The 22,836-nt window shown below is 43.2% G+C and overlaps 1 protein-coding gene across 10 annotated transcripts in view; it reads left to right on the top strand.

The window, feature by feature from the left end:
- The window catches only part of PRICKLE2 (prickle planar cell polarity protein 2), a 305,604-nt gene that overhangs the window by 185,577 nt on the left and 97,191 nt on the right, over positions 1 to 22,836 (top strand). The window contains exons 1-2 of one of the 10 annotated variants that reach the window (XM_070492433.1): positions 12,525 to 13,042; positions 22,653 to 22,808. The exons of 6 other annotated variants lie outside the window; for them this stretch is intronic. The gene's annotated coding sequence lies outside the window, so the exon portion shown is untranslated. Of the gene's footprint in view, positions 1 to 12,524; positions 13,047 to 14,178; positions 14,203 to 22,652; positions 22,809 to 22,836 lie in introns of those variants that run through there. 3 more of the 10 variants (XM_044754522.2, XM_014859293.3, XM_070492434.1) reach the window with 3 other exon arrangements.

Here is a 22,836-nt window from a genome sequence, read left to right on the forward strand (position 1 = left end):
TTCCTCGGGGAAGGGGTGCTAAATAATTCACCACAGCAGCCTGCTCTGACATCCATCTGGGCCTGTCCCCTGGTGACCCTGAGGATGCACCAGCAGGATTCCTGTTTGCTGTGGTGTCGTAGGGAGCAGGAAGAATAAACAAGACAGCATGATAACCGCCCTGGCTGTCAGGGACTCCGCGGGCCTCAGAGCCGGGGAAGAATGCAACCTGGCTGGACTGATGTGTGTGTGCTGACGGCCACTCCAGTCGGAGGGCTTCAGATGCCCTCCTGTACTGTGACTGATGGTGTGTTTACACTCAGACTTGATCAACATTTTTTGAGAACCTGCTGTGTGTTTGGCCATTTTACGTATATTATCTCATATAATCCAGGAAGCCCATGAGGCAGAGACTGTTATATGAGGCTCAGAGAAGAAAAGTGACTTGTCCCAATTCACACAGCTAGTCATAAGGGAAAGACTCAGGCTTTGGCCTTGGCCCGCCTCCCGCCTGAGAGGGCGCCTGTTATCCAGAGGTCCCTGGCCAGTGGGGAACTTTTCTCTCTCTTCTAGATGCTGGCTCTCTCGGGGGTTCAGACTCCCACACATTAGGCTGAACACGACCAGCTTCTTTAAAGGAAAGCACATTATGGCACCTAACTCAACCTCTCCCAGTGCTCGTTTCGGCTGGAGTTTCAAGTTCCGATACCTGTCTTTTGTAGTATGAACGCTGCCTTGGCCTGGTCCTCTGTCAAGCAAGATGGTGGCTGGGAGGTGGTGTTCCAAATGACAGCCTTGTCCTGGGAACTTCCTGCCTGAGGGAAGGTGAGGGTCTTCAGGCCGGACTCCCAGGGTCTCCTGCAGGGCCTAATTTAGCCTGAGGCTTAAAGAGTCAGAACGCAGGCCTGGAGGATGAGAATGATGGACTAGAATGCAAACAATGATGAGGCTTTTTCTCAGCCCAGCAGGCCAGGAAGACTTTGTTCTGTAGCTCTAAGAAGGTAACTTTGCATAACACATCACACAAACAATTTACTTTCATAGCCCCTTTCTTAGTCGATGCACAGATCATCCCTGGGTGATGGATGAGCAAGTCTGTGATTACTATTTTACAGATAATAATAATAGTACCTAGCACTTACTGAGTGCTCCTGGAGTATCTTACACTGTGAAAAATGCTTTGTGAGGACTATCTGAACTCATATAAGAAGAAAGATATTACAGTTATCACCATTACTCACAGTTTTCAGAGGAGGCTTCTAAAGAACAGAGAGGTTAAGTAACTAGGCTAATGGCACACAGACAAGAGCCAGAGCCCAGAATCAAACACAGACTTCCTGATCGCGATGACTAGTTCTGTTATAGCAGGACTTTCTTTCAAACCAAGATAAATTAGATACCTTTTATAGCAAGCTATTTATAGATGTTAAAGTATATTTAAGATTAAAAGGAACAAAGGCGGAATCCAGCATGGTGGTTGAGGGATATGTATGCCATAGCTGCACTTCCTGTTCTTTTCTCTCCATCAATCACCTGCCTGATGACATTCACAGGTGTGACAATCTCCCAGGGCTGTGATCAGCTTCTGAGGAAATTGCTAAAAAATGTTATATGGAAATAAAGGACTGAAGTTATTCATAATTGTCACAACCATAAGTGGGTCATTAGCCATGGCATCCATAGGATAGGCTGTGGGTCACGGACACTCCATTCTTTCGACCCGTGTTTATTGAAGGCCTACTGTGTGCCAGGCACTGTTCCAGGCTTTGAGGATAGATTGCTGGGTGAAACTGACGAAAGTCCTGCCCACGCAACATGGAGCTTACTTCTAGTGTTCCTAGGGAGACAAACCATATAGCAACACAAACAAGGAGAACATACAGTGACTTAAGAGTGCTGTGACCCTGGCCCCCTCATCACCATCCCCCCATCCCCAGCCCTGCAATGTAGAGCAGTGTGATGGGAACTCTACTCTAGGAGGGTGCAGCAAGAAGATGGGGCACCTTCTCCACTCAGCTGTCTGTCTAGGGCAGTGGTTTCACCCTGGGAGGGGCAACCTCAAAGACTGGCGACACCCTGCTCCTCCAAAGGAGTCCTGCTTTAGTCAGATCAGACTGTGGAGCAATTTATGCCCCAGGGTATTATTGAAAACAATAGAACAATCAGCTGGCAATTAGTGGAGCCTAACAGCTGGGTGTGATACCAATAAATAGAGACTAGGCAGGTGCCCAGGTACACTGTGCTCATGCCCTCTGGGGAGCAACATCAGAGACTACACACTGCTGGGGAAACAGACTTCACTCAACTTGTCTAGCCAGTCACTAAACAAATAAGCACACAATAACAAGATCCAGAAAAGAGAAAAGGGCTCAGTATACAGAATTGCTACAATATATTATCTAAAATGTTCAGTTTTCAACAAAATATCCTGAGACATGCAAAGAAAAAGTGTGACCCATACACAAAAAAAGTAGGCAAAAGAAACTGCCTGTGAGGGGGCCTAAGTGTCAGACTTAGCAAAGACTTCAAAGCAACTATTATAAATATGTTCAAAGAACAATAGTAGCTATGTCTACAGAATTAAAGGAAAGCATGATGATAATGTCTCATGAAATAGAGAATATCAATAATGAGAAATTATTTTTTTCTTCTTTTTTTAGGTTTGTTTTTCTTTTCACTGAGGAAGATTAGCCCTGATCTGTTGCCCATCTTCCTCTTTTTTTTTTTTTTTTTTTGCTTGAGGACAAATAGCCCTGAGCCAACATCTGTGCTAATCTTCCTCCACTTTATATGTGGGTCACCACCACAACATGGCTGACAAGTGGTGTAGGTCCATGCCCAGGATCCAAACCTACAAACCCAGGCTGTGAGCTGGAGCATGCTGAACTTAACCACTATGCCACAGGGCTGGCCCCAAGAGAAATTATTTTTAAAAGAATTATAAAAAGTGGAAATTTGGGCATTAGAAACTATAATAACTGAAATGAAAAGTTTACTAGAGGAGCTCAACAGTAGATTTAATCTGGAGAAAGAAAGAATCTGCAAACCTGTAGGTAGCTCAATAAAGATTATGCAGTCTGAAGAATAGAGATAGAATCAGATGAAAAATGAACAGAACCTTTGAGAAATGTGGGATACCATTAAATACACCAACATACGCATAATGGGACCAGCTGAAGGAAAGGAGAGAGAAAAAGGAGCAGAAAAAAAATGCTTGAAGAAATAGTAATGGAAAACTTCCCAAATCTGATGAAAAATATTAGTCTATACATTGGAGAAGCTAACACACTCCAAGTAGGTAAACTCAAAGAGAGCCACACTGGTCCGCATCGTAGTCAAAATGTCAAAGACAAAGAGAAAATCTTGAAAGCAGCAAATGAAAACAACTCATCATGTACAAGAGAACCCCCATAGGATTAACAGCTGATTTTTCAGTCTTGGCAGAGTTTGGTAATTCCTTAAAGTGTTAAACAGAGTTACCATATGACCCAGCAATTACATTCCTAGATACATGCCCAAGAAAAATGAAAACATGCATCCTCACAAAAACTTGTACAGTCATATGCCACATAACAGCATTTCTGTCGATGACAGACCACATATACATTGATGCTCCCATAAAATTAGTACCTTATAGCCTAGGTGTGAAGTAGGCTATACCATCTAGGTTTGTGTAAGTACTCTCTGTGATGTTCACACGATGACTAAATTGCCTAATGACACATTTATCAGAACATGTCCCCATTGTTGTGATGTGTCACTATACACAAATGTTCATGGTACCATTATTGATAATAGTTGTAAAGTAGAAATAACCCAAATGTCCACTGACTAATGAATGGATGAATAAAGTGTATATCCATGCAATGGAATATTATTCAGCAGTAAAAAAGAATGAAGCTCTGGTGCAAGCTATAACATGAATGAACCTTGAAACTATTACACTAAGTAAAAGAAGCCGGTTACAAAAGATCACATATTATGTGATCCCATTTATATGAAATATTCAGAATAGGCAAATCTATAGAGACATTATATTAGTGTTTGCCTAGGGCTAGAACAGTGGGGCAAATGGAGAGTGATTACTACTTGCTAAGGGGTTTCTTTTTGAGTTGGTGAAAGTGTTCTAAAGTCAGATTGTGATAATAGTTACACAACTCCATGAATATCCTAAAACCTATTGCATTGTACTTTAATTGGGTGAACTGTGTGATATGTAAATTATATCTCAATAAAACTTTTTTTTGAGTGCTAAGTGCTCAAAAGAAAAATAAAGTAAGGTAAAGTTTTGGCAGTATTAGGAAGGTGGGAGGGAGAATGATCTGGGATACAACGGGAAAGCCTCACTGAGGTGACATTTTTAACATTTTGGAATGTTCCAGGACCAGTGTTTGAGTGACAGCAAGGCAGTAGTGGGAGATGGTTTCAGAGAAGTCATGGGGCCTAGATCTCAAGGGCCTTCTCTGAGATGAGCAGCATTGGTGGGTTTTGAGCAGAAGCGTAATATGCTTTGTTTGTTTTCAGAGAATCACTATGATTGTAGTTTTGTGAATAGACTGAAGGGGGAGGCATGAGTAGATGAGGTAGAGGCAGCTGTTGATGATGGCTTGGGTCTCCATTCAGAAGAGAGAGAGTAGTGGCTTGGAGCAGGGTGAGAATAGTGGAGGTGGTGGTGGGGTTTTAGATTTGACATACGTTTTGAAGGTAGAGCCACCAGGACTAGTCAAGAGTTACAAAATGTTCAGTGTAAGGGGTCAAATAGTAAACATGTTAGGCTTTGAAGGCCGTACAGTCTCTGTTGCAACTACTCAACTCTGCAGTTGAAACATGAATGCAGCTGTAGACGATACATAAATTAACGGGCATTGTCATGGTCTAATAAAGCAGTGTTTGCAGAAACATGAAGTAGACTACATTTGGCTGGTGAGATGTGGTTTGCCAACTCCTGGATTAGATGTCAGGGGCAAGAGGAAGAAAAGAGTTAAGGATGACTTGAAGGTATTTGTTCTTAACCACTGGAAAGATGGAGTTGCCGTTAATGGAGGTAGTGAATACTGCAGATGGAGCAGATTTGTGGAGAATGTGAAGTACTGAGATCTGGACTTCTTAAATTTGAGATCCCTTTTAGACATCCAAATGTAGATGTGACATAGGCAGGTGGATCTGTAAGCCTTGAGTTCACAGAAAAAGTCTGGCCTGGAGTCATCAGCATAGAGGTAGTATTTAAGACCCTAGACCAGATCCAAGAAGTGAATGTAGATAAGAGTAGAGGTCCCAGGACTGAGCCCTGGGGTACCCCAACATTTAGCTGTCGAGGAGATGAGGATGAACCAGCAAAAGAGACTGAGGAAGAACAGCCATAGGGTAGGAGAGAAACCAGGAGACTGTGGCATCCTGGATGCTAAGCTAAGAAAGTGTTTCAGAGAGGTTATCTCCATCCTTTCCTTGCGCACTCACAAAATTGTGTTGGAATGCAAATGAGCAGGGAGATGTTCTGACTGGAATAATCCTGACCTCCCTCTAATTTCTAGACAGGAAAAATCATTGTCAAACTTTTTATTCATTCAACAAATATTCACTAACTGTCAGATCACCGTGCACTGTGCTAGGTGCTTGGAATAGAATGGGGAGTCAAAAAATGCATGGTCCGTGCCCTCAGAGAGCTTACAGTCTAGTTAGAGAGACGTTAATCAAGTAATGATTAACATTAACCAGGGATGGACCATAACTACTCACCAAGGCTGTAGAACTATGAAACATGACAAGAGTTCTAAAGGAAAGGACCCATATCTAAGAAAGCAATACTATGACTTTTGTAGAAAGGAATCGATCTAATCTGGAGGGTCAGGGAAGCTTCTGTATTGTTCTGTGTTTTTAACAATAAATTATTCTCAGCACATCACACCCTGATAAAGACACACCTGGTTTTTGAGAAGATACTTGAAAACCTCTGAATTAGAAGGAGTATGGACTTTGTAATCCCACCCAAGAGCAAATCTCAGCTGTGGGTCCTTGTGTCTTTCGTTTATCCTCTCTGAACCTCAGTGTCCTTACCTGTCCAATAGGGGATAATAAAAGCTGCAGTTGGGATTATGGTGAGGACTACATGAGAGAAAGTGTGCAAGACACCCAGGATAGAAGTGCTTCCCTTTCCTTGAGAAAAACAATATGTCAGTTTGTACACCTGTGACATTTTGTCTTCCAGGATAATGTTCCCAAGGCAGGTCTTTGCTGCCAGTTTGCTATTTTATGAGGCTGGGAGTTTCCAGTCATTTTCCGGGATATCTACCATTTTGCCAGCATTCTCTCCCAGGAGAAGCGTCTAGAAGCTCGAGCGCCTGCATTTAGAAAGTGCTGGAAAATCAAAGCATCCCTGTGCCATTCTTACTTGTTCTGTCAATCCTTCATGTAAAGAAAACTCAGTTTTTTATTCAGCTGTTTAATGAAAATTGGTAGTTGCAAAAAGCTGCTGTAATAAGTGCAGCTTTCTTTATCTAAAACAAGAGTAATGTTTGCTAGCACATCATGTCAATTAACAGTATTTTCGTGGAAATGTGGAATAGTAAGTGTGTCTACATCATTGTTGCCGTTTTTAATCTTTTTGGGGAAGGGAACAAAATCTTTAGCAGTCTTTCATTTTGATTTGCCCACACTAGCTTGTCTGTGTTTCTCCTTTTAATTAATGTAATTAAAAGAGGATAAAAGGCTGTGTTAAAATTTTGTGCATTAGATTATCGGGATCAAGAATAATTAAAATGTATGAAATGTGGCTGATTCCTAAGATGGTGGGAAAAAGAAAAGGAAGGCCTCTTTCTGGGTTAAAGTGTGCCAGAATATTTTTCATAAGATAAAGAAATGTGTCCGTGGTCTGAGAAGCATTTATGATGTGGAAGTTTATACAAATGGACAAGAAAGAAGGCTTGCTTGGTGGGGGCGGTTATCCTATGTTTTTCAAGAGCAATTGTATCTTTTATGGTTACACCTCTCATTTTGCTCCCTTCTCTGAAAACCAAGGGGGAAGTAATACTAACACCTACTATCTGCTAGGTACCCTACAAAGTACTCTATATAGTTTAACTCATCTAATCTTACCCAAACCTTTGGTAGATGGATGTCTCCATTTTATAGATAGAGAAACTGAGGCGTAGAAGAGGTGAGTGGCTGTTATTACCAAGGTCATGCAGCTAGGAGTAGTAGAGCATATTGAATTCTGGTTGTTTTGTTGGGCTTTTTCATTGACGATGCTCTGCCTGTTGTGAAAGACAGATTATTGTAAGTCTGAATTGGAAAAGTGGTTAGAAACTATTGAGGAGAATCTCTTTCGAGCATTTCTTTTTCATGAAGGCAGTTCTGCCTCTGTGGGTGCCTTATTTATCTTTATCTGCGCGATGGAAGCTTCACAAGTTTCATTTGTTATCTGTATGGTTACATAGGTTGGGTGTTGCTGCTTGAAAGTCAATAAGCATCTAGAATGCTTTCTTTGTTTTCTCCCTTCTGGGGTAAGACAGATGCAGCTTTGATCTCCAGTATTCATTTAGGACTATCATCATTTTTTTGTGTGTTAAACATCCCTCTGTTTTAAGACATTATGGGTTTAGTAGATTTTGCTATTTTTTAAAATGAATTTACATGGCAAAGGTAAAAATTGAAAGCTATGGTGGACATTACCAGAGTTCCCCATGATGTGTTTTTCCTCTTCTTCCTGGACATACACTTCCCAGCCCCGTTGCAGTTGGGTGAGGTCATGGGACTACTTTGACCAAGGAAAGCGGTATCATTCACCTTCAAGCTGAAGCACCTAAACGCCTCTCTAGATCTCTCTTCCTCTGTGACTGTAACCTGGAAATTATGTGTTGAGATCACAGAGACACAAGAAGGAAGCAGACTAGATCCCTGCATCACTGCTTTGGATAGAGGTGCTGGAGAGGCTCTGGACCTCCCGTCAACTCTGCATGAGTGAGAAATCGGCCTTCTTTGTATTAAACTGCTGAGATCTACAATCGTCTATTACTGCATCACAGCCTAGCCTATCCCAACTAATATAACAACTCCTGACAGCCTCTTCTCCCTCATTTAAAAAAATTTACTGGATTTTGGAATCTAAACATCAGAGAACCACTCTTGAGTAGATTATTTAAAACGATATGTATATACACACATATACATGCATACATATACACACAGACACTCATATATACATAATATAAAGTTTTAAAGAATATTGTTCTTTAAAATTATGATATATATTATGTAGTTATAGTATATATATATATTACACAGCATACTCTTTTTAATAAAATAAACTTAAATGAACTTACAGAATGGACCTTTATTAGATGAGTGGATTGGAACTTTGGTAATATCCCTTATAGTAATTAGGGTTTCACAGTATCAGGGCCAGAAGGTACAAATCTAAACCAGCAAGGACTGGTGCTGTCTATCCTTTTATAGTGCCCCTAAGACCAAGATGCTACCATTGCTCTGAGTGACCCAATGCCATTTCTACCATCGCAGTTTTCAAGAGTCTTCCTTAGGCGCAGTGGAATCCCTTTTTAGTTCATTTGAAATCCATTCCTTCTTATTGCACATCTATGGAAACAGAGATAAAAAATAGTTCATTATGACTGTCCTCATTAAAGCCCTTCTTCTAGGAGGCCACAGTCCTTGTCGTCAAGTCCTTCTCCTCTGTAAGCTAACCAGTAGTGATTCACTCTGGCCCCATAACCCTCTAACAAGATGTTGACTGATGCTGACTAGGATGGAAGGATGATTTGATTTTCCCACATGCATGGAGCAGCCTCTTTGTCATTACCTGCGGCGTTGTGTTGATGCTTCTCTGCTCCCTGGTGCCTACGCAGATGAGTCTTTGAACTCTGCATTTGTGCTAACACTTTCCTCATATTCATGCTCTTCCTCCTGCCTGTGCCACTCTCTCTAGCAGCTAATTCTTGACCTTGGCAATTTTAGAAGTCTTTTCATTTTGGCTTCTGACTTTTGTGTCATGCTTAGTAGGGCTTTCCCCACTATAAAATTGTTTTTCACTCCAACAAAATAATTTTGACCTTCAACCTGACTGAAATCACACTTTTCCTGATTTCTGATCACCTCAGCCACAGTCAATCTTGGCTTCCTTGCCCTCTTTGTACATACTTTATACAGTTATCGTCATTTATGTAAATATTTTGTCATCCTATCTAACTAGAAAGTTCTGAAGGTCAGCAGTTGCCTCCTTGTCTCCCCACAAGAGTGTCCTGCATTTCACAGATCCCCAATAGATACTTGATTAAGTGTGTCATCTGTATTCCCTTTTCTCTCCTGCTTCCCCCCGTCTCAGCCACCCAACAAGTTTGCTGTCATGAATGTGGAGTTCCACTCTGTTTTTGTAAAAACAGTTGGAGTTTTGTCCCCTTTTACCAGGTCTCTGAAATTTCCAAAGTAGTTCCCTCACCTTCTCTAATACCTAACAGCATATTTTTCAAAAATCCTGAGTAGAATGGTCTCCAGGTTGAAAATAATTGTCACAAAGATTTATCGATCCGTGCATTTTATTTCAATAATCGGTGCAAGGGCGATGCCTAGACCTCTAGCTTCCCCACCACTGAGCAGCACCCACAGAGAACATGCTGTCAAAAGGATTCAGCAAAGTGCTTTTGCACCATCCCCCTCCTGACTGTAATTAGACCTTCGAGAACTCTGCACGCGCCCTATCATAACATGCATTTCATTCTCTTCTAATTGCTTGCTTAATTGTCTTCCCCTCATTTCTAAGCTCTTCTAATGCAGGGCCCCTGTCTGTGTTGGTCACCATGATGCCCATCAGGCCTCACACAGTAACTGACAAATAGTAGGAGTTCATTTAGAGTGAATGGACACATGAGTGAATGAATGAAGCACCCATGCTTCCCAGAAATATAGTTTTCTTGTCCTATTGTGCAGCTTTGGAGGAGGAGGCTCCCAGGGACTTGGTCATTTTTACTGCTTTCTTCCCCAGTTTCACAGCAATTGAAAAGTGTTTGTGTTATTTCAGGTACAAAGAGCATGGCAACAGCTCGCCCACATTAGGTGGAGTTTTGAGTTGTGCCCTAGGAATGGGGGTGATTTTGCAGTCTTCCATTTGCTCACTTCCTCCCCACCTTTTGAATTTTGTCTAGTCAGTTAACAAATTAGTGCCAAACTTAACAGTGAAAGCATCATTACTTCCCCTACCAATAGCTAATGTTTATTGAATGTTTGCTGTGTGCTAGGCTCAGTGCTGAGTGCTTCACATTCATTCTCGTTAGATCCTTGAAACAGCCCTTCAAGGGTAGGCACTGTTATTGTCCCTCTTGTTATAGGTGAGAACCTCAGGCCCCATATCATAGAATTAGCAAGTGTCAGAGCCGGGGTCTGTCCCAAGGTAATCCATTCCAGACCCCATGTATATTACTACCTCTTTTGAAGTTGATAGTCATGTGTCAAATCTACTCCAGATGAAGATTAATCTCTTTTCACTTTCTTTGTTCTAGCTTTTCTCTTCATTGCTTCACTGTCAATCACTTGTGAATTGCTTCTCATAATTCTCATATGATATACTGATAATAAGGAGATCAGAGAGTAGTGGGCCCATCTTCAGATAAAGAACTGGAGCATAGAAAGTTAAGTGACTTGCCCATAGCCACACCAGGGTAGGATGTCACTGCCTCCATTTGGTCATGGGTGGCCTCAAACTGTTACATTTGGTGATGTACTTCTTGGAGATATTGAGGTCTGAGGGAACCATCTTCTTCCCCACATGCTCTGAGTTCTGTATGCTGGAGACCAAAAGCAGAGTATTGCTCATTCACTTGTATTCCATTTCTATTAGTGAAAAGTTATTCCAGGCCCCATGATTTCACCATGAAAGGTCTCTGTGAACCAGAGAGAAGCATTCTGAAAGAAGTTATTAGGCATTATTAATACAATTACGTACAACAAAAGACATAATTTAACTTCTCCACATCCAACAAAGAAATTCATTTGAAGCTTCAGGAACTCCAGCTGGAAGGGCAGAGCTCATCAGAGTGGGTTCTTCAGGCGGGGGAGTGTGGGCAAGGAGCCGTGCTAGCTGCTTTGTCCTCGGGGACGCTTCTGTGCATGATGGAATACACCTCTCTCCCAGCCTCCCAGCCCCTCCCTCGCCCTCCACCTAGGGAACCACAGCACATCCTATCACAGGCACAGAGTCCGGAATATTGGCTTGTACTTGCATCTCCCCTGACCCAGGATACTGCATAGGCAGCATTGAAAGAACGATTGATTCGAAACAATAGAAGATGACGATGGAAATACTCAGAGGACAGAAACAGTGGCCATTGGAATGGAAGGAAAGCCTTGGTGAATTTTTTTGACTTTATCCAAAATGTCAGAAATAACTGTTATTTATTGTGTGACATTGTGGCCATCCTCACCACAGTTCCATTTAATATTTTTGCCTTATTGCACTAGAACATGAGCTAGGAGAGAACAAGCACTGTATCTATACCCAGTCCCTAGAAGAGTGCATGGCACAGAGTGGGTGCTCAGAAAATCTTTATTGAATGAGGGGATGGTACCGGTGAAGAAATCAGTGACCCCCAAAGTTAAGTTACTTGCTGAGGGTCACATCACTACCAGGAAGCAAGGCCAGGATTTGAACCCAGGGCTACCTAACTCTATAGAATTCTTTCTTTGTGATTGCTTGGATAGGTCCCTGTTGGTGAAGAGAAGTGGAGATTAGAGACCCAAAGGTGTTTAACAGAAGCTCCAGTTTGAGGTTCAGGGAATGTGGGTTCTGGCCCATTCTTGCTAAAATCCCGGAGTGACCTCCGAAAAGGCCTTTCTCCACTCAAAGTGTCAGTTGACTAATCTGTAAAATGGAGAGATGGAAGCAATGCTCTCTAAGGGTCCAAGGTTTTCTCAGATGCAACTGGGCAGATTTATGCTTTGTCATCTCCCATGCTCACTTGGAGCTGGGTCAAGGGTTGAGGGAGGGGGTGGCTAATTCACCGCCCAAGCCTGTGAGGAAAGCAGTCAACTGCACTCTATTTCCGGGATGCACAAAAATTCAAGGATGACATAGTCGCAAGCCAAGAAACAACCTCAAATGAAAGTTGAAGAGAGGAAAGAAAGTAGAGGTATTTGAAGGCTGGACACAGCTTTTGGGGAGGGAAAAAAAAGAGCTTTGATTTCACTCCTGGGTTGGTGCAGTATATAATAATCTGAAACAGGCGCTCAGGTTAATAACTGCCCAGATCTAATCCCCTGCACATAAGAGAGCTGTTAAAAAGAAAAAATAGGCGAGTATCTTTAAAGCCTCTATTCTTATATGTGATATTTTTGTATTCCTTTGGAGGCTGCATAGCCAGGGCCTTTGCATCCAGCAAAGGCTTTCTTCCCGTCTCCGGGCTTGGGGATTATTGATTTGGAAGGCGAGGCTAATTTACATGTAAATAAATCTCAGCGCTGGGCAGCGGGGATGGGACGTCCAGATGCCGCGACTGACTTGCTGACGTCACAGCTTCATTAGCATGCGGAGGATGCGAGCACTGCAACAGCGACTTCTCCGGCACCACCAGCAGCTCCGCCAACAGTTATTATTATTTGTTGGCCGAGCTGCACATTTCCTAGTTCACTGTCTTGGGCTCTGCGACCAGCTGACTGCTTGCCCTGGGTCTGGCTCGGGATCAGTTCGTGACGCTGAGTCTGGGGTATGTGACTTCCTGCAGACGAAACTGGGGCTCTCAAGAAGGCGATTGGATCCAAAGGAAGGGTAGAAGTCACACTTCCCCACCCCGCCACCCCCCGCTTGGTGGCTCCGTAGCGGGGTCTCGACCCAGCAGTGCTCTTTTCTGTGAGTGAATGCAGAGCAGCTTGGGCTAAGCCTGGTGCTGTCTTCAGGAAGGGTCCAGATTTTGAGAAGGGATTTCAGAAGATGCTTTGGCTGCCTGCAATCCTGCTTGCGTTCTTAGAAGCCAGACTCAGGGAGAAAGTGAACTGGGGCAATTGACAAGCTCAGAGGGTCTGGCGGAAGCTTCCTCCGATACTGGGCATTTCATCTTCCCTGGAGGTAGGTAAGGAATTTGCTCTAATTCACAAATTAATCAAGAGTGTATTTTCTGGGGAGGATGAGAAAGCTAGATCTAGAGGCTTCGTGTTGGGGGAGGATGGCAGGGCTCCGTTATCTTGGCCAGGTGGCAGTTTTAGTGGCCCTCTGGCACCTTTTGCCTTTCCTATGCTTATTAGAAGGCTCCATTGCAAAGTGGCATGTCGCAGCTATAGGGAGTCCTGAAGAAATGCTTAAGTCCTGGTGCTTTAGAAGCAGCATTTTCTCTAAAAGAAGTGCAGCTGCCTTTAAAAATAATGATAATATTAAAGGAGAGAGGGCTGAAAACCACACACCTGGTGGTGGTCCTGCACAGGAGCCCTTTCGGCTCAGGATGGCAGAAACCATGAGAGGCTCTGAGGAAGGAGGACTGAGCTGAGACTTCCAGGTAAAGAAATGGCGCTGGAATTATTTAGGTTTAATTTTAGCCATTGCTTTCAGATTAGAAATGGTGACAGAGCTCCAGAATATGACTGCACAGCCTGGCTGGAACACATGACTCAATGTGTTCTCTACACTGGGTTTCTTGAAGGAGTGTTCATAGTTAGTTCTCTTTACTCTTGGTTTCCCAAAAACCGATCATAGCATTACTAATCTGCCATAGAGGTCTTGAGATGAAATGCAGATTTTTAATCCCATTATTCTTTGTTATGTGGTCTTAGAATATGCTGGGGTCTGACGGGAGTTTTGTGAACCATAAATAATCCGGGCTGGGCCAAATCACACCAGGGTAAGTGATAGGTACCAGATGCGATGCCATCCGCCGGTCCAAGCGTGGCTCTTGTGTAACTTAAGCACGTAGATTATTTTCCCAGTGAGAGAGTTCTGCTTGCAGTCGATGCATCCACGAACCACAGTCAGGGGAGGGCTCCAGTGTGCCATGAATGTATAGACGGACTGCCGCGTACCAAAGCTGCAGCTTGCAAGGCTGCAATTTGCTTTGCTTGAACCTCTCTTCCCGGAGAGTGTCTTAAACCATCTCAGTGAGACTTAAGCTAAAAGAAGCAGCCTGGCCTCCTTGCTGGAAGCTGAATTGGCTCCTCTCCTCCTGCTCCCCTGAAGGCTTACTGCCTGCTAATGGCTTTCACAGATGGGTCAGGATGAGTGTCCCCATGGGCTCCAGAGTAAGTCACAACTTTGACGGAATTACCATATTTTGGAAATTTGGATTTTAATGCCTCCTTGAGTGCTTGTAAAGGTTTTGCCTTTCCATCAAATGCTCTTTCCCCTGGGAAATTCTTTTTTTAATGTGAAAATTAAAACGTGTTCGTTCTGTCGGGCATTGCAGCCTGTAAACTGTCATGAGACAGCAAGAAATAGTAAAATAGCATTGTTTGAAATGGCAGGTTTGTAAAGGTTCATCCCATAATGTAGGGGAAAAAAAGAAATATAGGACGGAAGATGCATTCATGGAAGCTTAAAATGAGAAGGGAACTTAGAGGTTAGACAGTAAGAAATGATGTTTATTAAGGGCTCAAACTCTGGATTCAGAGAGAGCTGAAGACACTTAGGGCTCCCTCTCTGACAGTTTTGATTCCTGCCTGTATAATCGAAGGAGAAGTAGAGCGTATAGCCAGGGTGATAGATGTAAGGATTTAGTGAGATGACATGTGAAAAACACTGGGCACAGTGCTAGCCACATAGTAAATGCTCAGTAAATGTTAGCTTTTATTATTGTTGTTGTTATTGTTGCCTTTTATCATTATTATTGTAAGCATTGTTGCTAAAAACAAAACAGTCCACTGAAAGGGCAACATGGTCACATCTGTTTATCTGCAAAGAGATTTTGCTGCAGAAAAGGTGGCATCTCCAGTCACTGTAACATCTACATCCATTCCAACAGGAGAAACTTTCCATCCTGTTGATTGGGTTGACAGAATAAAGTGTATTATCCGGGGCTGCTATATTTTGCAGAACTAAAAGTGACCGAATGGTGTAATGAAAGCCATTAGCCCTAGCTGGGGCTCAGGCCCCCTTAAAGAAGGCCTCCTGTTTTGGCAGCTGACAAGTCACAGGTAGAAAGCTGCAGGATCCAAATCGGAATTGGTGCATTTCTGGATTTCTGTTTGCATTTCTCTTCTGTTCCAACTTTGCGTGCAATGGCAGTCCTTTTCTTTCTTCTTTCTTTTTGGTGCAGACATTTCACGTTTCCTTCTCCATCCAGGGAGGCCTTTGAATATGTGCTTCACCTGCTGGTTGGCTCTTCAGAAGTTCCAAGGCTGAATTTATGCCACGAGATGGGGGACTTTGGCTTGTGGGTCGGCTGTTAAGGGAAAGCAACAGGCCTCTCCTGCCCACGTGCCCCTGACCCTGTCCTCTGCCCGTAATTTGTGTCCACTGACAACACACATCTTTGCCAGACTTGTGCCCTCCCTCCATGCCAGAGAGTGTACTTCAGTCACACCATTTGACGGCTGTTTCTCCCTTACCTCCCAACATCTTTCTTTTAAATTTAGGTGAAAGGAACTCCAATGCAGAGCTCGGAAGGACATATAAAAAGTGAATTAAAGGAGCCAGGGATGTCTGGTATAAAGTCCTTTCTCAGGAAACTCAGAATTGGGAGCTGATCATTCCTGGTTGCCATTGGTCTTTAGTCAAGTTGTGTTTTGCATGGAGAATGGTATTTATACCTTGATAACAGCCCACCTCCATTGCCTCCTGGTTGCATATGTGATCTTGGGAGAGTAGCCTAACCTCTCTGAATTTTGGTTTCCTCATGTGAAAATTGGAAATAAGTTCCCCTGGACTCGTGGGGTTGCTGTGAAATGATGGCTGTAATGCCCTTGCCCAATTCCTGGTACCTATTACATGTTTCGGACTTTATTTCCTTCTGGTGCCGATGATGACTTTCATATTTCTCATTTAATCCAACCTGCGAACAACAGGGGGTAGTGGTTTTAATACCCATTTGGCAGAGGAAACTGAAGGCCGCAGAGGGAAAATAACTTACCCTAAAATATGACGCAGCTGGTGACACCTCCTGGTACCTCGTCTAGAGCTTCTACTGCACATCACTTCCAAGGGCTCTGAGTCTGAGCAGAGCTCTTAACCACCCCACGGACTGCCCACCTTGAAGTAACAGAAACCTCTTCAGAAGCCCCAAGCCGTGGTCTTCCCTGTTCTCTGTTGTTTTCAAACACACAAAAGTCAAAATGCTCTGTCCCTCAGACGGGAATCCTGGGCAGCGTTTGAGGGAGGACTTTTCTTTGTGTCTCACGGCCCACTGAAACCTGCTGTGTTCACTCTCTCCTTGATTGTTGCGCTTATAATCAGGTAACTACCGGTGACTGTGACTCTCCCAAACTAAGCAGCTTGGGGGCTAGGCACTGGCCAAATCTGCTTTCCTCGTTGCTGCTCTTGACTCCCACTTGCCATTTTGCTCTTGTCCCAACCTGCAAAGATTTTTAATGAAACACTCTTGTTTTTATACCTTGTCCATGTGTGTGTGTTTGAATAAAGCTGAGGAGAAAATGTTGGGTAAGGATCACCCTGAGCTTCCAGCATCAGAAGTCTCCACAGTCTCACTGTGGACCTGGCCAGTTGAGTCTGGAGACTTGGTTTTCTTTTTTCTTTGGCCTGTTGTTGGAGCAGTTCTTTGTTTGGAGTCTGAAACCCCCGCAGGCTTGCTTGTTCCGTTATTTCCCTGGGGACAAGGCAGAGGGAGAAGGGAACAAGGAGAGAGAGATTGGATGGAGGAGTGCGCAGGAGGGGGGGAGGGATGACAGAATGGGGAAGCAGCTGGGAGAAGAGCAGAGCAATCTCCAAACCACCATGAAAGTGGAAAGCTGAAGGTTGCCTTTGGTGAAGTCGCAGCTCAAAGACAAGAGCCTCTATTCTTCAGCTAGAAATTCCTCTCCCCATCTGTCCTTCAGAATTCATAGTGCAGCCATTTTAAAACCTAAAACCCTACTCGTGGCTAAACAGCACGTGTTTTCCACCAGAGCACTGTGGACCATTTTGCAAAGCTCATTAATTAAAAAGAGCACATTTTCAAGTACAATACGAGCCTGCTTTTCGTTGGTGGGTAGGGGTCAACTTCGAGCACACTTTTGGCTGTAAAGTCAGTAAAAATCAAGTTGGCTGTCCCGAAGACTCAGATTTTAGGAGAGCTGATGTGGAAGAGGAGATGTAACAGTGTAGAGGACACAGAATCCAGAGGCATCGCTGCTTGGAAGTGGAAGAGGCATCAAGGAAGTCAGGGCTGGCCTCATTTGAGAAAGTGTTACCAGTGCCGTGCTTGCTCAGAACAGTGGAGTGAACTGGAGGAGGAAAGAGTAATGGCGAATGCTCATATCCTCCTTCTTCCTGGTCTTAGCATTGGAGCTGCTGTATGTGAACCATCTGGGGCACTGGAGGGATCACTGGCACCATTTACCCCTTGGGATGAGGAACAGAGATGGAGCCAGGTCGATCGTTTTGATGGCCCAGCCCTCTGCCAGTCTCATGGTAGATGGCTGACTTTAGTTGCCTCCGTTCCTCTTGCACTGGGAGTGCCACTGGCCTCAGGTCCTCCACCCCCCCTTGACTCCCTAAAATCAAACCTTATAAATGTTATCCAGCTCCATCCAGGGTTAAAAGTAACTGAGACAGGAATTCTGAGCATTTCATTTCAACTGGGCAGGATGCCATTTTTCCAGCTCTTTTCTTGGCATCCGTTCTTCAGTTGTGAGTCCTTAGAGATGCTTGTTCGTGAAAGTTCCAGGACTCAACTGAGAAACAGCTATACTTTCTGTGGTCAAAGGGTCAGATATGGTTTCAGGATAGCTGTTAGTGTGTATATAAGTGTATGTTTTGGGTGTCTGTGTATAGTGTGTGTGTTAGTGTTTGTGTTAGTATAAAAAAAGTAATAACTATTGTAGATTGAGCACCTACTGTGTGCTAGCTGACATGGAAGACACTTTACATACCTCACCTTATTAATTCTTGCAGGAATTATGCAGCGAGGTATTACTAGCTCTATTTAATAATGGAGAAACCAAGACTCCTAGAAGTTAAGTAACTTGCCTGAGGTCATGCAGACAGTAAAGAGTAAAGCTGGGATTCAAACCCAGGATAATCATAGTCCAAAGCCTAAATGATGTCCACCATTCTAGACCTCTTTACACTTTTACTAGAATGTCTTCTGTGAATGTTTCTTCTTTGTCTTCTGGATCTTCTCTATGGATCCCTCACTTGAAAAATACCTCTTTGTTTAGCCATTGAATTGAAATCCTCTTGCTTGCTCTTTTGCTAAAATTAGAAACATCCGAGAGAACGTGTCAAGCATAAAACAGACTATAGTGGCATCTTCAACTACAACTTTGAATGTGGCTTTTAGAAGATGGAAGGGTGAGGTTGGTTGGAAAGTCAGTGAGACACACGGAGATGAAGCATAAAGGCTGCAGGCCAACGAAGGCGGCCGTTTGTTGGACTACAAGGATCATGGGAAATTCTGCTGGCCTAAACTTGAGGTCATGGGCGAACCAACTGGAGTCTAGAGAGAGGAGCTGAGCTTGTGGCTCTCGATCCCCAGTTGCGTACACATCAAGTTCTAACTAGAATGTGTGTGTTTCCCCTTTCTAAGGCTTAGTCTTTCATCCCCAAAATGAAAGTCCTGAATCAAGCGATCTACAAGTTTTCTTCTGACCCTGACCTTGATGAGTGTGAACTTTCAGAATGAATTTGGCCCTGTCAGTGAAGGCGTGTTGATTTGCACCATCAGCTGCTCTTAGGCAGAGAACTTAAAGGTCAGGTTTTATATCAGGACCTGACCTCTCTGTGCTGTGAATGTGTGTGGAATATGAGAAGCTGTAGCCCTCCAGAGAATGGCTCAGAGCTTCCTGGAAAAACATCTGACCTTTGGATGTTTCAGACTAGTGAAGAGGGAGTGCGTGCATCCCTCAGAGTGTGGTGCTGCTCATTCGTTCTCAGAAGCCCTCTGGGGCTGTGTTATGGATGCATGCACCCTGCAGAGTGCCAGAGACCGGGGCTTCTCCAGTTAATCTACACCTGGGGGTGCTGCTGAAATGCAGACTCCGCATTTTTAACAAGCTGCCAAGTGAAGCCGATGCTGTTCCTTCTCAGCCACCTTTATAATAGGCATAGAGTGTGCCACGGGAAAGAAAATTTGACTAAATTCAGAAGACCCAGGTTCTAGACCCAATTATGTCATTCCTTATTTGAGTAAACCTCAAGGAAATCACTTAACCGCTCTGTGACTCAGTTTCTCCTTCTGCAGAGTAATAAAAATAATAACTAATGTTTAATGACTGCTTACTATGTGCCAGGCACTGTGCTTACTATCTTATTTACTGTATCTTATTTAATCCTCACGATGACCTTATGAGGCAGGTTCTACTATTATCTGCATTCTACAGAAGCTAAGCACAGAGTGGTTAACTAACTTTCCCAAGGTCACACAGCTAGTAATTTGAATTCACACCATCTGACTGTGGAGACTTCACAACTTGTAGAGATGACAGATGTGAAAAGTCTTGGATCTTGTGTGTGTGTGTGTTACACAAACATACCATATAAATAAATGCATGCATTTATACGATATGCATGCTTATAAATATTTAGGGCACCTGAAGTTATAAGAAGTAGGCATTTTCCAGATGAGATTGTATTGTATTAAGTAAATAAAGTGAAATGCCTCGTGAAGTTTTGAAGGTCACAGGGGCTTGCTCTATTCCCTTGGGTAGTTCAACTGGGAAAAAAAGTGTTAGCTAGGAGGAAAGTTCACAGGAATGGGAGGTTGTGCTTGACTGAATTTCTGGTTATTTAGAATTAAATCCCAGTTTGTTTTCAATCTTGTTTATGCAAATTTGGACAGTGTATTCAAGCACTTTTCTGCCTTAACAGGAAGAGCAGGGTTACCCAACTGTGTGTATCTAGTGATTCTGGATATGGCAGCCATGTAAATTATTATCCTGAACAGGAATTCCCAGTGAACCTGTCCTGCGAGTGGAAGTCGTGAGAGGTTGATTGTGAGCCTCATCTGAGTTTGATATCTGTCACCTCAGTGGTCTCCAGGCTGTGATCTGGCAGGATAAACAGATGTCTGCTTTCTTCCCTCACTCCTCCTTGTTATTCCCCCAGAAGCTTCTATTTGAATGGCAGAGGAAATCTTCATTGGGGAAAATTATTTTTATTTGAATGGGTACCCACGTTTGAACTCCATTCTTAGAAATGTCCTGGCAATAGTCGTAGGATGGCAAATACCTGGCACTTGCATCGCCAGGCCCCAATCTCCCTTGTCCATTGCAGACCTCACTGGTGAAATACTACATTCTTTTTGTCAAGCCTCACACAGCCTCAGAATCCTTCTCAGCACAGCACTCCAGGCAGCTTGTTGTAGTTGGTTGTAGTTGGCTCAAGAGATTTAACCTACATACCATGTCTGCCACCCTTGGAAACTTTCTGGAAATTGATTCTCTTTTCAATTTAGTAAAGATATATTAAACACTTACTAATTGCTTGGGTTTGCTGAAAAGAAATTCCATTTTCCACTTATTCTACATTTTATTCTTCTTCCCAAAAGTGGATGACCTCCAGACTTATTAAAAGTTGTAGTTAGTTGAATTTTCTATTAATTAAGGTTCAGTAGACTTTTTTCTTTCTCTGGGATAGCCATCCTGTTCTGATTAATATGGTGGCCATTCTTAAGATTCCTGTCACTTTTCATTACCAGTGATGTAGGGTCTTTATCCGGCCTTCCTGCTGTGATGTTCCCAGGGGAATACCTGCTTTGCAATGAACTGTTTTCCATAGACATCCTCTGGGCAACTCAGCCATTGGCTAGGTGGCCAGTGCACACACAGTGGCTGCTTTTGGCTCAGGAACTTGCACAGCCCTCAGCTAAAGCCCTCCCCAGACAGCTCGTCTATCGAGATTCAGGAGTTCATTTAAACCACTGCTAAGGCTACTACTTGCATTTGAGTTCATCATCTCAGAAGTCACCTGTGAAGACTAGAAGCTTGCCACCAATTGGAACAGTGAACCCACACTCAACCCCCTGCCGTGCTTCCTGTGCAGGTTGGGCCACTTTGAAACACCTGCCTCATTAGGAGGCAGGGGGGAAAATGCAAAGCGAGGAATTCTCGTGTTCCTCTCTCAACACCAGGAGGTTTGGTTCTTGGCAGACTGGCTTCTGAAAGGTGAAGGGATGGAAAGGAACCTAACCACTGGGCTTGATGGATCAGACAAGCATGAACCTGCCTTCCTTTCCCTCTGTCAGTTTGGCTGCCTAACCTGCTGCCTAAACACTGTCAAAACCCTTGCCATACTTAAAAATTGTTTTGAATCCTGTACCACTGAATTGCTAAGATGCAGCGTCCCACATGGTAACTATAATATCGTGCGCTATTTTGAATCTAAATTAAAAGAACGTTGCAGAGAGTGAGAACCAGAACACCCGCAGGATACAGGGCGCTGTCTGTGGCCCTGAGGGGAATATCAGTGAAGACCTTTCACGCTTAACTCGTTCTTCCAACCAGGTGTTTTTAACTTGGAATTCATGAGCACCAAAGGACCAGCAAATATTGATGAACTTTTTGAAATTAAATGCAGAATTTTCTATGAATGTGTATGTCTCCATTTTTGAAGGGAGAAGATTCTGGCTTTCATTAGATTCTTAAAGGCATAAAATCACCCCAAAGGTTAAGAGCTGCTAGAATGGATGGTAGATTGTTGTAAACTCATCCAGGAAAATCTCCAAAGGTTAACATGGCACTGAAAAAAACTATCCTTCTGCCCTGTGGAAATACAGCACTTTTCTACATGGCTACTGGGGAGCTAATGCTAAATTCTGTGGAGCTGGCAGGAGAATTATCTTGGTTCTCTTCCATTTTATAGTTGGGTGAATTGAGGTCTGCAGTCTCAGATGCCAAGGCCACAGGAGTGCTTGTTTCTTCTGTGTTTCGGATACTTTTATATTATTCATTTAACAATTTTTTGAACATTTACTTTGGGTTGGGTCAGGGTTTTCAGTCTTTCTATATTCAAGGCATTCTTTCAAATATTGGACATTTTGCCACACAATAAACAGAATTAAATTACACTATAGTTATGGTACAATTCTCAGTCATTCTCAACAGTAAATGTATTCTACTCTGCCTTAACCTTCCTCTTATGCGTACTTCCCTTTAATCCAGGAAAAAGGGAGTCTGTCTTTGGTGTGGTTTTGACGATATACTACTGATCATGTAGTTGACTTACACTCTACATTTTTGGCATCGTTGTAACAATACATATTTTCAGTTGTTGCAACAAATAAAAATTTTGCACATTGACCATATCTTGTTTGCATGCCTATGAAGGGCTCATAGCCTGCTGGTTGAGAACTACCAGACCAGATTCTGGGCTACGCGTTAGAGATTCAAAATTTTAAAGAACTACCTATTGATTGCTTATTGTTATAGATACAAGATAAGCTCCTGGACCTTACAGAAGTTACATTACAATGGGAAAAGCATATAATAGATAAATCAACAAGAAGAGAGTTTCTGATAGTGACAAGTGTTAAGGAAAAACATTTTTTAAGGCTAATAAAGTGGAAAGTGAATGAGAAGAGGAAGTGATCTGTTTTTTATAGGGTCCTTGATGGAGGTGCCTTTGAGTGATAACATGAATAATGAAAAGCAGGCCAGCTCATAAAGAGATGAGTGAAGGATGTTCCAAGAAGAGGAACAGCCACTGCAAAGATCCTACGAGAGGGATGGCCTTGGCAAGGTCAGAGGACAAATAAAAGGTCAGTGTGGCTGAAACATGGTCGATAA

The sequence above is a fragment of the Equus asinus genome, chromosome 21 (assembly GCF_041296235.1).
Source record: "Equus asinus isolate D_3611 breed Donkey chromosome 21, EquAss-T2T_v2, whole genome shotgun sequence".
Classification (NCBI taxonomy): Eukaryota; Metazoa; Chordata; class Mammalia; order Perissodactyla; family Equidae; genus Equus; species Equus asinus.